Raw genomic sequence first — 15,476 nt, forward strand, 5'->3', positions numbered from 1 at the left:
TGCTTATATAATTATAAATCTCCCAGATTTCAGTGGATGTCTTTATATACTAGTAGTTGGCTAAATAGTTCCATACAATGCATATACACCTCTACGTAGTTATTTTCCCAAAAAGAAACTGATTTATTTTTTTATTTTTCAACTGTCATTAATATGCTTTAAGAAGCTTTTAATTTATATCACTATATTATTGCACTTGATTTAACCACCTTGATATTTTAGTGAGAACTTGAATATAAAGATATCATACTAACGTAGACTTTACATAAAAAGGTTTTAAAGCTTGACTTATTGAATAGATAACAGTTTATTGTTGAAAATTGTGCGTTGCTCGAAAGGTTTTTGGTTGGTTTTTATTTTGTCGTTTGACTCTGTCTCATTGACATTTATCCCATTTCTTTTTTCTTTTCTTTTTTAATTTCTGCCATATTATTCTTTTATGTACATGTAGATGTGTTTTGATATTATCGCTGAATATTTGAAGAACTTGCTTCGCTGGATCTATTTTCATAATCTTTTCAGTGCCCCACGTGTTCTGTCGATTGTCTAGATAATTGACAATTCACTTTAAACAAAAAAATTAAATTCACATTGTCACTTATAAACACTTCTGAATTCATTCATAACTCGTCTAGACTGAAAAGCGATTAAACGGAGAAAGGATGATGATGTCTAGCGAGCTAATAAAAAAAACCATCAGACATATAACATACATGTAACACATAAAACCATAGATTGCCCAACACGACATAAAATATATAAATTTGAATGTGTCCATAGTAAAATGAAGTTTAGTTTGCTTCTTGCGTTATTTGCTATAACTACTAACGTGGGAGGGAACAAACAAGTTTACTGATTATTTTTTTACTGCGGCAATTTTGACAAAAAGAATTTAAATTTTCATTTGTGCAAAAAATAAACAACAAGAACACCAGCGGCGCCTGTTGAATTCTGTAACACCATAGGCCACGCCAGTAACAAGAAACTTCTTTTAAAATTCTCGTAAGTCAAAGTTTACGATAGCACAAAGAGGGCAATAAGAAACTTTAAGAGTGTAACCAGAACCATTTTTTCCTCGCCCTTTTCTTTCTCTTTACATCGTTAAGAAGAACCTTAAGGCGGTCTTATTATTAGCACAATGACTTACTTTCCGTCCTGTCCGTCAACGTTTTTGTTTTTCTTTGATTTAGATATTGTCAAATAAAAATGTCTCGTGCGTTTTGAAGTAACAGGATTTTTTGCTTACATAGTCGGCTATTATATATTGATCCTGATAAAGTTTATATCGTGGGAAATTTGATTTCAATCAATCTGCTTGTTACATTCATTTTGCTAGATTTATTTCTTTTTGATATTTATTCAATTTTCATGTTTGATACATGCAAGAGGTTGCTAACATTAAAGTTTTGATATCAGAACAATCATTACTATATAAAAAATAAGAAGATGTGGCCCGGTATGATTACCAATTAAATAACAACAGGCACTTGTTTCTACCAGAGACATATAATACAGTTGTATTATATGTCTCTGTTTCTACCGATCGATCGTGCGAGAGGTCGACTATCCATATATAATAAAAAAGTTTCAGTCAATGGTTTGTTGTCATCAATGAATATTTGCAGTACTACTTAGATTGAAAAGGGCTCAGCATGTGTAACATACGCGTAGTTTTATAACGTCTTTATTTGGATAGGAGAAGCATATGGATATATAAATATACATATAAATGCATGTCCCTCCACAGATGGTGCCTTCATCCAAATCAAAGTTCTGTCAACAGAACGAATGGAAACTCTTTTATATCATAAACGTAATACATGATATCTTGTTTGTTCTGAAAAGATACTGGAAATGTAATGTACCTCGGAATATTCTCTGCGTGGATATTCTTTGACGCAGCATTGACACAATTCGAAACTCCCATTTTACTGACACCATCGACATCTCCAATAACGTTCATATAACTTCCACTTGCGTAGTAGCGTAGGGCTATCATGAATTGAAGTGACACGGACAGTGAATTAGATCTATGCGTTGATTTTATTTTTTTTGCATTTCTTCACATAAATCATATCTAACCGACAGTTCTTGATAATTTGTTCATCTGTCATAAAATCATGAGGATTTAGGCGGTCACGGAATAAACGTTTTCTAGAGCGATCTTAGTTTCTTCGCCTGTCGTTCATCATTTGTAAAAAAAAAAGGGCTATTTTCATTCAAAGAGAAGTTTAGGGGTGGGTAGAACCACATTTACATTAAAACGCGTTAAGTAAGAATCGTGTTACGCTCACAAATGCTTAAGTTAATGCAAAGAACTCTTTATAAGGGACAAACATATCAAGATGTTTTCGAGTTAATCGAATATGTAAGTTTATGATAAGGGGTGCAAATAATTCCCTTAAACCCGTAAGAAATTAGAACGTGTTAAGGGCTCTCAATCATTCTAAGATTGGTATAAGATTGTTTCTTGTCACACACTAAGACAGTCTTTAGATGATAATTAGTGCTAAGAGAGCTTCTTGTTACCGGCCCCAGCATCGTATCACTTGACCTACACTGAACAGTTTGATTCGCACCATCTTCACATTTATATTTTAATGGGTGTTATAAATAGAATTGAAACAACATCATACATCAAAATCAGATCTCTTGATATGCTAGCCTCCGTGTGCATGGTATAGGGGATATTACACAACCATATTACACGGTTACTGTGAAGTGTATCATACAAATATGAACATTTCGCCGATGAGAAAGTACTCTGTCCGAACGGATTGGTAAATACGTAAATAAAAATAACATTATAAATTGAATGCGTCCGAAGCGCCTTTCTAAATAATAAGTCAATGTGTGCTCTTATTTTGTCGAAACAAAAAGTGTTTTTTTAACGTGTGATGTTTTAAAAACTGATCATGGTCAAAATCCCAATTCCAAATTCCTTTCATCAGGACAGGGTATGACTTGTGTTTACTTTGGCGCAAATGAAAACATTCTTTCGGCGCAAATTTAAAAAAAAAATGGTAATTGGCGCAAATGAATTTTTTTTTTTGGCGCAAATTAAATTTTAAAATAAATTGGTGCAAATGAATTACAAAATGTATTATTATTTTTTTTAATCAAATTTGAATGCTGATTGGCGCAAATGGAAAACGCCTGTTGACAACTTTATATTATTGGTGTTTGTAGCGTCGGGTTGCTGTCTCATTGACGTATATCACAATATCCTTTCATTCTCGTGATAGCGTGTTCGCCACGAGTGTGGTAGGTCTTTTATCGAACGCCGGCCGAATCAAACGTAAGACTTGAAAATTGGTTTTTGCTGCTTCCCCACTGACTTTGTAGTAAGATTAAAGACTGGTCGCCTAAGAGTCAGAATGATGTGTCCGGGTAGGGTGACATGTCATCCTGTGGATTTTGAACAAGCACGTTAAAAATCCAGTTCAGCGTATCGGTCTAACACAAAGCAGGGTTTATACCTATAGCACATTAGCATGTTCTCGTCCTGAATATACATTTAATATGCCTCTAGACGTTAAGTAACCATCCATCCTGTCATTCAAATTGATCAGTCTATTTCTATATTTCTTCTATCATACTGCACCGTAAATATTGTGATTGTTTGCTTTAAAGGTGTCAGACCATTAATTCAAAATCCCTATCTATTCAACCAAATTTTGCAATTTTCACAGCTTTCTTAATATTTTACCTGAAGTTTAACTTCATAGAAACCAGTTATATCCTGAATTGTACATGTATCACCTTTCTACATTCCAATTTTCAATCCTTGTTTGAAGTCTTCTAAGAAAGAACCGCCTTTCGGAAGCCAAGTACTACTGAAAGTAACCCCTGGTTTTCTGGAAATCTTAAATTAGTATACTATGGAGTGCATTAATCCTCAATTTTTAATGCAAACTCATAGACAAGTAAATGTTTGCTCAAAATGGTCTAAATATATTTCCCTTTCACCAAAAGTTTCATTTCTGCAAATTTGTTGGTGAGTTTAAGTAAACGATGACATCAAAAGCACTATTTTTTTGTCAGAGTAGGTCTACTTTTTAAATTGGAGGGAGCGTATTGGTAATCTGACACCTATATTGAGTTCGATGCGGATAAAAACCTCCCTCTGTTGGAATTTGCTTTTATAGAATTTGACTAATAAAAGAAAGGACGTATTGCGAAAGGTCAATAATAGAGCAACGTTACTTTTCAGAAATATACACACCACAGGTTGACAAATTGCCTTCGATGATGATTTGTTTTGTAGTTTGTAAATGAAAGCTTTAGAATATGAGGTTCAAATGAAATATATTTCAGAAGCAATCAGGAGCCTGTGGTTCAGTGGTTGTCGTTGGTTGACGTCTGTCATATTTGTTTTTCGTAAATTGTTTCTTTATAAATCAGGCCGTTAGTTTTCTCATATTGTTTCATATTTTTCATGTCGGGGCCTTTTATAGCCGACTATGCGGTATGGGTTTTTCTCATTGTTGAAGGCCGTACGGTTGCCTATAATTGCTTACATCCACCTCATTTGAACTTTGGTGGATGGTTGTCTCATTGGCAATCATACCACATCTACTTATCTTTATATGTAAAACAAATAGTTTAAAAGATATTTTTTAACCAGGTTAAGTATAAGAACGTTATAAATAGTGAATGAAAAATATAGAGTTAATTCAATGGTAAATTATGTTCAAAAATTTACACTAAATCCATTGGGTGTTGGATGTGTACTGATTAATATTATAGTCTTAGAATCATCATTTTTTTTATTAGTTAATTAGTTGTTATAGTCTTTGAACTAGCTGTCAGTAACTGCGAATACTCTCAGATCTGTGTCTTTTTTGTTGTTGGGATGTATAAGTACCCTGCCACGTCGGGTCTGTGTTTTTGTTAGATGTAGTTCTGTTTTGTATCGATGGGTTAAGCCCTTTTTTTATAGTTTGTTCTTATGTTGTACTGTTACACCATTGGCCCAGGTTAGGGGGAGGAATGGCGCCTTCAAACTAGTTTAACCCCGCCACTTTCTGTATGTGCCTGTCCCAAGTCTGGAGCCTGTTATTCGTAGGTTTTCGTTTGTTGCTATATATTGTATTTGTTTTTCTTTCATTATTTTGTACACAGTTCAGGCCGTTATTGTTCTTGTTGAATTATTTTACATTTGTCATTTCGGGCCTTTTATTGCTGACTATGCGGTATGGGCTTTGTTCATTGTTGATGGCCGTACGGTGACCTAAAGTTGTTAATTTCAATGTCATTTGGTCTCTTGTGGAGAGTTGTCTCATTGGCAAACATACCACATCTTCTTATTTTTATAAATGATGTTTTTCGTAATTTGCAATCGGCGCCACTCTCTTTAAATACCAGATGTGAATACTTAACATCAATAATTATTATAAAACATATCCTTTGTCAACAGATTTGAATAACCTTATGGAAAAATTAAAAGTCAATCATAAAATTGAAAGAAAATACCAAGAGTGTCAAACCATTTTTAGGTGAGAGACGGAAAACATATGCAATCACAAAAATAAAAAGAGAAACAACGGTCAACAAAAAACTACACAGAAAAGTTATAAGAGTTGAACCATACAAAACAGTAAAGACAGTGGTCCGACAGGTTAAATCGTTCTACTAGTGACACGTCGCGTTTCCCGTATTAATAGTCGGTGTCAATTGCAGATACAAAATAGGAGATATGGTATGTATATGATTGCAAATGGGACAACTACATGTACATGTATCCATAAATACCAAAAGATAAAGATGTGGAAAAGCACAAGTCACAGCTGTACGGCCTTCAAAAAATGAGCAAAACCCATCCCATGTAGTAAAATATATAAAGGCATCGGTATGAAAATTGGTGAAAAAAAAAAAAAAAAAAAAAAAAAGAAACCAACCGACTGTTTTTCATATTATCCTATTATCTTGTTAAGAGATTACGTTGACAAATATTCGAAAATAATCCAAGATAAATATTTTAGGTAATTCAAAGTAATGTCCCAAGAAATTGCAATTAATCCAAAGCTTGTGAATATTAATTACATGTATGAAGTTATTAAATTTTTTGCATTGCCTACAGCTACTTAATTTTGTAACCTCCATTGGTAAAGATTTTCAATACAGTATGTTAGCATCTGGCATTATTTAATTACAGATCACTTGCCATCGCCATTCTATATATGGCATATAAAAAACATAAGAAATGATATATATGATCGTATTCAATGCATTATATTTCTAAATATAATATTCAGATGCATACCGAATTTTTATAGTTACACCCACATGACAAGGTGCAAGGAATTAATTACAAGATTTTTTTTCTGATTGATAAGATATCTTCGGTAATCAATTTTAATTTTTCATAAATTAAATCAATCACTTGATATTACTTTAGTATTGAGTTTTATAATTGATTCATTTAAACTTGGTCCGTGAATGGATTTAACAAACTAAATGGTTTGGAATATAAAGTTCAGACGTACTCTACGACAATATCAAAGATAATAATTAAGGCTCCCGTTATTATATGTATCAATGTATCTTTGCACTTACTTAATATTACACACTAATGCCTACAAAACAAACTTACTGAAAAAAAATTATAGTAGAACACTTAAAATTAACCAGCTTAACCATTTTGACTTCCCATGAAGTTGGATTTTTATGTCACAGACTACCATTTCAGGATGTGTTCTTTTTATGTCACAGACTACTATTTAAGGATGTGTTATTTTTATATCACAGAATACCATTTAAGGATGATCTGAGATCATTGTTACATAAATTATAAATATTCATCTTGCACTGAAATGGAATAGATGAATGAACTATAAATATATTATTGGTTTTGCTCATTGTTGAGGGCAGTACGATGACCAATAATTGCGAACGTCTACGTCATTTGGACTCTGATTGAAACTGGTCTCGTTTGTAATCATACCACATCCTGTTATTTTTTTTATATAAAGACTGAAATGAATTTCATTTTTTTGTTCCGCCATAAATAGAATAAACTATTAAAATAATGTGTGATGTCATGGTATAGAAAAGTTCATTCATAATATAAGTTCCCAATGGAAGAAATAATCTCTAATATTACTTCCACTTTACATAATTTGTTCCTTACAGATTAAAGGGTATAGCATATTAGTTATAACAGGAACAGCTATTATGGCATTGTTTATAACAAAGTTTCCATGGGAACGTCTGGTAGGCGGGACAAATATACGTTGACATGTGATTCCAGTGAGCATTAATACATATATTACTTCTAACATTGTGATATATATTCCTCATGGCACTCATACACTATAACAACTACGTGACAAAAACGGTGATATAAATAAAACATTAAATGATAAATAATTGATACACCTACAAAACTACAATGCTGAACACAAAGCAATATCATCCCCATCAAAAAATTCAAATGATTCAATTGTCAAAGAAACACACCTGACATATTTCCTCGATTGTAACATCACCGAAAGAGACTTATCACATAATTTGTAATTGCCATGGGCAAAATGACGGGTGCCACACGTGGAGCAAACGCAGCTTTTCCTTCCGGAGCACCTGAGGTCAACCATATTGGTCAGTTCTTAGTTTTCTGTGCAATGTTTTGTAGATGATTATGTGTCTTTTTGTGGTTTATCGTTTTTAGTAATGATGTTGTTGTTTTTTCTTTGACTAATGACCTTAAATTGTCCCGTTGATGTCTTTTTTTTAAGTTCTTACTTTCAATTTTGTGGTATGCATACCTTATTTATTATGTAAATTGTAAAGATTACATCTTTATGTCATGGCCAGGTTTGTATGTCTAGCCCTCGTTAATGCGGTTTGTAAATATTTTAGCAACGCATTGTTTCTTGTCAAAATATCACTGATATTTATAAATAAAACAAAGAAACTAGTATACTTACTTACCGGTGCCACTTGTTACATCATATAAGTAAAGACATTCACGTTTTTGTTGAAAGTCAGTTCGTGTAAAGTGTAAAGTAAAACTTGAAATATACTTTATGCAAATTCTAGAAAAATAAGGTAAATTGGTCGATTCAAGTGTGGTATTTTTCTGTAAACTTTGTAAGTCCTACCTACCAAAACAAAGGATAATATTGTATTTACATGAAGAATATACCACGTGGTGATATACCACCATCTGATCATTCAGTATAATATAAAACACACTTCCTTTGGTGGATGGAGTAAGGGTAGATACCCATAATTAGAAAACATAACACTTTCGACTTCGTCTCGGTTCATACTTTTTCCCATTCTGATAATCTACCGTAAAATCCTTCACCAAGTTATCAGCATACTTTTCTTGATCCCCTTCCAACGCCACCAGTTTTAGGTAGGGTTCGTATTGCCCAGTCTTTAGTTTACTAACATGTTGATTTTTGTAGACTGGTTGTTCGTTTTTTCTTAGTTTTCCGTATTTTGCCATGGCTATGTCAACGTGAGCACATTTTGATTTGACTTGTACTTTTCTGGACTTTTCTTGGTAGTTTATATTATTGACATGTTTCGTTCTCTTTTATCACGTGATTGACCGATTTGAATGATGGATTTTTGTCGGTCTTCCAGTTCATAAATTAAGTATAAAAATTCAAAAATCATCAAGTTGACATTTGAAGAATTGGTTGGTCTTTCGCGGTCCTTTTATGACACACAGACAGAATATTTTATTATAGTGTCACATACCAATATAAAACAATATCATGCATCATAACACAAGTTTAAAAATACAAAAAAGATTTTAATCTGTGTTAAAATATCGGTATCCAGCCAAAACTGACTTATGAGACACTTTCAATTAAATACTTTTAATATTTTAACATTCATTAAAAATGAATAAATAAAGCATTTACAATAAAAGAACATACTGTACACATTTTTGTCTGCGATTAAACATAGAATATAAAGATTTCGCTAAAAAAGATTGTATAGGGTCATGTGACTTCAGAAAAATGAATTTGACTATGTCATCATTATTAAAATCGTTACAGCCGATTTCAATCAGTGTGTAGGAAAAGGTAATATCTTTGGTTAGCTTGCTTGCTAGCTCAACCGTGAAGTCAGTATTAGGTTAGTTAAACCACCCTCCTATATGAGTAGACTAAAGGATATTACCTTTTCCTACACACTCAATGAAATCGGCTGTAAATTATATCGCAGATCTGAATAAAGTTCACAATGCATTACAAAAAGTTTTTTTTTCATCTTCTACACAATATTAACATTTTCGGTCATAAAGAAGAGTTTTTTTGGCTTCGTGTAACGACCTGTCTCTATTGCTAATGGTAGACACCCACTTCTAAAATTAGATAAAGTACATCTATGTTGTCTATCATTTACATTTTTCAGATATGAACTTGTTACTAATTCATTTTTATACAATCTATAAGTTCGTAACTTGTTACCATTTGGTTCATTTCTATTTTCATACAATTTTTTAACCCATTCTTATTTTTCAATTTCACATTATTTTGTTTTTTAATACCATAATTTTTTTGTCTTTTTGAATACTGACTATCAATAATATATGATATTCGATCACACACATTTTTTTTCATTGATTTTACTTTCCAAAATTGTGGTTTCACGCATACATGATACATGTAAGTTATTCCACCAAGATATCCCGCGCACGAATTTGGGAATCACACGAGATGTTTTAATTAAAAAAATCCATCCCTGTGTCATGATTTGATTCTTTCTTCTAAAGCAGATTTGTGTAGGGAATGATAAATTATTTAACCCATGATCTTAATCTACATCATAAAATATTTCAGTGATTATACTGTCGAATTAACAACTCTTGTAGAAATATTTAAACCGTGCATGTTAAAAAATATTTTGCTTTTCTGACTAATGCCATGAAGGTTTCTATTTATATACGTTTCTCATTTTTCTAGTATACAAAACCTCAAAGTATTAATTCAAGTCATCAAGTTAAGCTGACTCTCTTTACTTTCCTAAGAGTTTGGGTTTTGCAGTATGTGCATGTCGTGCTTACTAAAACAGTATGGTACATTTATTTCATATTCAAAATTAGACGAGAAACTCAATTCACCGATGCAGTGCTTCATAAAACACATAGGCTGAAAGTGTAATAGTTCATAGACAAATTATTTGGTGCACACAATTTCTCTTAACATTCATATGGAGTTATTTCCTTTCAGAACGATGCGATTTTTTTTTGAAGGATTAACCCGGGCGAAACCACGTGTCAATGAAATATGATTCAAGGCAAAACATAGGACCTGGGCAAGGTCATCATTCACGTTGATTAAAACGCCAACCACACACACACACACACACAGTTTGTTAAAATATATTTAAATAATCAGGTGTTATGACCAATTAGGCTTTTACAGTACAATCTTCTACTTTTAATGTTCTCAGAGGTTTTAGGCAGAAACACTCATTTCCTCCATTTAGTAGGCAGATATATCAGAAAACGTCGCGAACGAACAATTAAATAACTTTCGACACTGTCGAGAGGTAATCGAAAATTAGACACTGAGATAGCGTATAGAGACAAAACAAATAGACCTCAACAATGGGCAAATGCACACACTGTATAGCAAGAATACACAAAATGTAAATTAATTTAACAGAGGAAATCTGAGATCTGCATGACATGAACACCGAATAACAACAGAAAAAAAAAACAGGACATCGATTTCAGAACTGCTTATTTTCTAATTCCTTATTTGAAGGGTCAAATTATTCTAGACTACCGTGTGACGTGATTTATTTCACACACACACACGTGATTTATTGCTCCCACACGTGCTGTTCTTCATTTATATGCGGTACACACCCATATCTGAAAAAGGTCCACATTTTGAAGAATTTATCAAGTACAAGATTTCCATCATGTAAATGTTAATGATATACTGTCTTTAGCCTAGTGACCTAGAATCTAGTAAATTTCCGAACATTTTTAAAATATCTAATATCAATGGCCCATTAAATGTTCTTGCCGTCACAACAGATGATTTACTAGAATTTTCTTACATTGAAGTCATCCTATAATTAAGGAGTAATGACAGTAATTATTTTCATTGTTGTAATTGATGTTTTCTTAATTGCTGTCATGTTAAGAGACACGTGCCAATACTTAATGGTATGAAGCATTAACACCTGACTTATTGGCATGGTAACACGACATGTGTCAAAAGAGAAGCAGGAACAACTACCCTTTCCGGATCATCCGAGTCAGATCCATGTTTTTGTTATTGGGATGGGAGTGTTGTGTTAATTATTCAATGTTTTTTTCTTCTGTTTGTTTGTTCATGTTTAACACCACTTGCAGTTAGTTTGGCAATATAATGGCTAAGACATAAGACATAAGTCTAGACATAAAGATTTATTTAGAGTCGGTATGTGCAAATACAAGTTTTTTTGAGCTGGTTTGTGGAGTTGTTTTTTTTTTTTCATTTTTCTTTAGCAGTGGTGTTTTCTGTTGTTTGTTTTCCTTCTAGATATTTTTTGAATTCTTTTTTTCAGATAATACCACATGATTATTTAAAATTTCCTGGATGTTCTATTTGATATCCATGAATATCGCAAGTCTACGGGAAATCCAATCATCTAGCCTAGATATCTTTGGAGGATTTATTTAAATAATTGTAGTGTATTTACATCACTTTTTTCTACTTAAAAAAAAAATACATCAACATCTATCAGAAATAATGTTTATTACTTTGATTTGATTTGATTTTTTAGAAAAAAAAGAAATATATTCACTTAAATATTTCGTTATGGTCTGGATACTTAAATGATGTTTGCTGTTTATTTACAGCCGAAAAGTATATTTCAAGCTTATGGAAGAGTGCACTAGGAAGAACTGGGGACGAATCGAGAAACAAGATGATTAAATTGACACCAAATGGAGGTCCAGGGCCGACAGTGTTAAAAATAATAACACATGGAGAGAGTGCAAGTAAACAACCATTATCCATTCTTAGTAGTGGATCTGATGATGACTTATTCGATTTTAGCAGTTCAACCGGTAAAATAATGAAGATCCCGGATTCCGCATTAGGACCAATACAAATAATAAAATCCCCAGGAAAATCTGCCAGCATTCTCGTCACAACAAGGAGAGGCAATAAATCATTCTCAAACAGGATAAACAAAAACAGTTCTAATAACAACCAGCAAAATAATAACAATCAAGGTAAGATTATCTGTATGGTAGTTACAACAAAATCTTAATAATAACAATCAAGGTAAGATTACCTGTATGGTGGTTACAACAAAATCTTAATAATAACAATCAAGGTAAGATTACCTGTATGGTGGTTACAACAAAATCTTAATAATAACAATCAAGGTAAGATTATCTGTATGGTGGTTACAACAAAATCTTAATAATAACAATCAAGGTAAGATTATCTGTAGGGGGGTTACAACAAAATCTTAATAATAACAATCAAGGTAATGTTATCTGTATGGTAGTTACAACAAAATCTTAATAATAACAATCAAGGTAAGATTATCTGTATGGTGGTTACAACAAAATCTTAATAATAACAATCAAGGTAAGATTATCTGTAGGGTGGTTACAACAAAATCTTAATAATAACAATCAAGGTAAGATTACCTGTATGGTGGTTACAACAAAATCTTAAAAATAACAATCAAGGTAAGATTACCTGTATGGTGGTTAATACAAAATCTTAATAATAACAATCAAGGTAAGATTACCTGTATGGTGGTTACAACAAAATCTTAATAATAACAATGAAGGTAAGATTATCTGTAGGGGGGTTACAACAAAATCTTAATAATAACAATCAAGGTAAGATTATCTGTATGGTGGTTAATACAAAATCTTAATAATAACAATCAAGGTAAGATTATCTGTAGGGGGGTTACAACAAAATCTTAATAATAACAATCAAGGTAAGATTATCTGTATGGTGGTTAATACAAAATCTTAATAATAACAATCAAGGTAAGATTATCTGTAGGGGGGTTACAACAAAATCTTAATAATAACAATCAAGGTAAGATTATCTGTATGGTGGTTACAACATAATAATAACAATCAAGGTAAGATTATCTGTATGGTGGTTAATACAAAATCTTAATAATAACAATCAAGGTAAGATTATCTGTAGGGGGGTTACAACAAAATCTTAATAATAACAATCAAGGTAAGATTATCTGTAGGGGGGTTACAACAAAATCTTAATAATAACAATCAAGGTAAGATTATCTGTATGGTGGTTACAACAAAATCTTAATAATAACAATCAAGGTAAGATTACCTGTATGGTGGTTACAACAAAATAATAACAATCAAGGTAAGATTATCTGTAGGGGGGTTACAACAAAATCTTAATAATAACAATCAAGGTAAGATTATCTGTATGGTGGTTACAACAAAATCTTAATAATAACAATCAAGGTAAGATTATCTGTAGGGGGGTTACAACAAAATCTTAATAATAACAATCAAGGTAAGATTATCTGTATGGTGGTTAATACAAAATCTTAATAATAACAATCAAGGTAAGATTATCTGTAGGGGGGTTACAACAAAATCTTAATAATAACAATCAAGGTAAGATTATCTGTATGGTGGTTACAACATAATAATAACAATCAAGGTAAGATTATCTGTATGGTGGTTAATACAAAATCTTAATAATAACAATCAAGGTAAGATTATCTGTAGGGGGGTTACAACAAAATCTTAATAATAACAATCAAGGTAAGATTATCTGTAGGGGGGTTACAACAAAATCTTAATAATAACAATCAAGGTAAGATTATCTGTAGGGGGGTTACAACAAAATCTTAATAATAACAATCAAGGTAATGTTATCTGTATGGTAGTTACAACAAAATCTTAATAATAACAATCAAGGTAAGATTATCTGTAGGGGGGTTACAACAAAATCTTAATAATAACAATCAAGGTAAGATTATCTGTATGGTGGTTACAACACAATCTTAATAATAACAATCAAGGTAAGATTACCTGTATGGTGGTTACAACAAAATCTTAATAATAACAATCAAGGTAAGATTATCTGTATGGTGGTTACAACAAAATCTTAATAATAACAATCAAGGTAAGATTATCTGTAGGGGGGTTACAACAAAATCTTAATAATAACAATCAAGGTAAGATTATCTGTAGGGGGGTTACAACAAAATCTTAATAATAACAATCAAGGTAAGATTATCTGTATGGTGGTTACAACAAAATCTTAATAATAACAATCAAGGTAAGATTATCTGTAGGGGGGTTACAACAAAATCTTAATAATAACAATCAAGGTAATGTTATCTGTATGGTAGTTACAACAAAATCTTAATAATAACAATCAAGGTAAGATTATCTGTAGGGGGGTTACAACAAAATCTTAATAATAACAATCAAGGTAAGATTATCTGTATGGTGGTTACAACATAATAATAACAATCAAGGTAAGATTATCTGTATGGTGGTTAATACAAAATCTTAATAATAACAATCAAGGTAAGATTATCTGTAGGGGGGTTACAACAAAATCTTAATAATAACAATCAAGGTAAGATTATCTGTAGGGGGGTTACAACAAAATCTTAATAATAACAATCAAGGTAAGATTATCTGTAGGGGGGTTACAACAAAATCTTAATAATAACAATCAAGGTAAGATTATCTGTAGGGTGGTTACAACAAAATCTTAATAATAACAATCAAGGTAAGATTATCTGTAGGGTGGTTACAACAAAATCTTAATAATAACAATCAAGGTAATATTATCTGTAGGGTGGTTACAACAAAATCTTAATAATAACAATCAAGGTAAGATTATCTGTAGGGTGGTTACAACAAAATCTTAATAATAACAATCAAGGTAAGATTATCTGTAGGGTGGTTACAACAAAATCTTAATAATAACAATCAAGGTAATATTATCTGTAGGGTGGTTACAACAAAATCTTAATAATAACAATCAAGGTAAGATTATCTGTAGGGGGGTTACAACAAAATCTTAATAATAACAATCAAGGTAAGATTATCTGTAGGGGGGTTACAACAAAATCTTAATAATAACAATCAAGGTAAGATTATCTGTATGGGGGTTACAACAAAATCTTAATAATAACAATCAAGGTAAGATTATCTGTAGGGGGGTTACAACAAAATCTTAATAATAACAATCAAGGTAAGATTATCTGTATGGTGGTTACAACACAATAATAACAATCAAGGTAAGATTACCTGTATGGTGGTTACAACAAAATCTTAATAATAACAATCAAGGTAAGATTATCTGTATGGTGGTTAATACAAAATCTTAATAATAACAATCAAGGTAAGATTATCTGTATGGTGGTTACAACAAAATCTTAATAATAACAATCAAGGTAAGATTATCTGTAGGGTGGTTACAACAAAATCTTAATAATAACAACCAAGGTAAGATTACCTGTATGGTGGTTACAACAAA

General features: G+C 31.8%; 1 long non-coding RNA gene across 1 annotated transcript in view; it reads left to right on the plus strand.

Moving 5' to 3' along the window:
* The window catches only part of LOC127719455 (uncharacterized), a 30,109-nt gene that overhangs the window by 1,162 nt on the left and 13,471 nt on the right, over positions 1-15,476 (plus strand). The window contains exon 2 of the long non-coding RNA XR_007990314.1: positions 11,822-12,199. This is a non-coding gene — a long non-coding RNA (uncharacterized LOC127719455). The remainder of the gene's footprint in view (positions 1-11,821; positions 12,200-15,476) is intronic.

This window comes from Mytilus californianus, unplaced genomic scaffold (assembly GCF_021869535.1).
Source record: "Mytilus californianus isolate M0D057914Y unplaced genomic scaffold, xbMytCali1.0.p SCAF_11, whole genome shotgun sequence".
Classification (NCBI taxonomy): Eukaryota; Metazoa; Mollusca; class Bivalvia; order Mytilida; family Mytilidae; genus Mytilus; species Mytilus californianus.